Genomic DNA, 1,819 nt, shown 5'->3' on the forward strand with positions numbered 1-1,819 from the left:
CATGGCCGTGGCCGCAGCCTGCCTCCAGCCCCGGTCGCACCTCCCTTCGAGGCTCACGCCCCCTGCTCTGGGGTGTCCCAGCCTCCGCCTGCCGGACGTGGCGGCGGGTACAGCTCCGGCCGGAATGGGCGGCCATCCTCGGGCCGTCCGGGCGTCGCTGACCCCTGGGGGAGGCCACGATCTTGAACCAAGCGACTCTGGGCTGGCCCTGCTGGCGGTCAGGCGCCGCGGAAGACAGCCCTGCCGGCCGGGGGAGCGGGGAGGCCCTCCGCCGCGCGGAAGAAAGCGGAGTGCCGGCATTGGTGACTACTCTCGGCCGGCCGCCGAGGCGACGGCCAGGAGCCGGCCTTCGGTAGTCACTCTGGTTGCGGTCAGCCCTTGAAAGGAGGGCGAGCGGGGCTCTCCGTTCCCCTGGCTGGAGTCGCCGCTGCGCCTACAGTCCCCGTCAGGCGTTTCCCTCCCGCAATAGGAGTGATGCATGCCGGGAGTTGGAGTTCGCACCCGTGGCTGGTCATTTGCGTTAACCCAAAGTCCAACTCTTAGCCAGCGACAGAAGTCGGACTTGTAGCGGCCCTGTAGAACACAAGAGGGCTGTCCCTAGCGTTTCCAAGGCTGTGGGTCTTTGCCGACGTACACTGCCAACTTTCCCTCGCAAGGACTAGCTCCGCGCCCCTGCGTCACCAGCACTCCTTTTGAGTGCAATGAATCTAGCTGAACGCTGTCAACGTAGGACCCCAAGTAATTAAGGCGGCAGCACTCTGCTTTCGTCGTCGTATTGATTTAAGAGCCTAATCAGTGCGTAGACTCCCCATACAAATTGTACACGAAAACTTGATCATAAAAGGTTGAGCAAAAAAACTCTTAACTTTGCTCCTGGAAGGCGGCTTCTCAGTTCTGGTTTCTTTTCTGGCTTATCCTCGGACACCTATGAACCTTGGGGCTTCGCTCTATCTTTAAGTGATCCGTGCGCACGCGTCAACTTCCTTTTTTTTTTAACCGGCTGGAATCATGGAGGCTGTCGCGTAAGTTGCATCTTGTACTTCGTAGAATCTCTCTCCATCCCAAAGACCAGGGAATTTTTGTCTCACTTTACCCCCATCAGACTGTAGCCTGAGCCTTTGCCCTCTTGTCTGTGTATTTGTGACGCTCTCTGACAAACAGTGCCCGTAGCTAGGAGGGGATGCGGCGGCCTTGGGGCCGAGGTCTTAGAAGCACCGTGGAACGCGATGCTGGGGGCCGCCTTAGTGCTGCACCAGGGAACTGGGCGGAGGCCCAGTCCCTCGTGAAAGCTCTTTTTAAGCGATCTGCAGAACCTGTGAATTTAGTTCATTCTTTGCTGGCACTCGGCCCAGCTTTTCCTGCCAACCAGGCCTTTGCTTTCTCATGTGGAGACGAGGCGAGAACCAGACTTGGCTTTTCGGAGCGTTCTAGGCCTTTCTTAACTGGGGCCCGACATCTCGCTTCGGGCCCCTAGTTCGGTTGCTTTGCTGTGAACTCTTTTTTTATGGTAGAGGCCCGCACTGCCCTGGATATGGTGTTAGTTTGTGGTTGCCCTCTTAGTCAAATGGTCCGTGTTGAAGATCACACATACGGAGAGAATCCAAAACCACCTACATTTTTAGAGTTCAAGCTTATCTACAAGATACAAGCGGTTAAGAGCCAATCGCTTAGTGAAAATTAAACGAAAATTATCCCTCTCGAGTGGAAGAGTGAGCATTTTGGGGTGTTAACAGTTTCCGTGTGCTAATGTCAGGGAGAAGAAGAAGGCGGCCCCTGCTGTTCCAGAGACCCTTAAGAAAAAGCGAAGGAATTTCGCAGA

Source organism: Echinops telfairi, unplaced genomic scaffold (assembly GCF_000313985.2).
Source record: "Echinops telfairi isolate 266 unplaced genomic scaffold, ASM31398v2 ScPeMD7_1;HRSCAF=3_0, whole genome shotgun sequence".
NCBI lineage: Eukaryota > Metazoa > Chordata > Mammalia > Afrosoricida > Tenrecidae > Echinops > Echinops telfairi.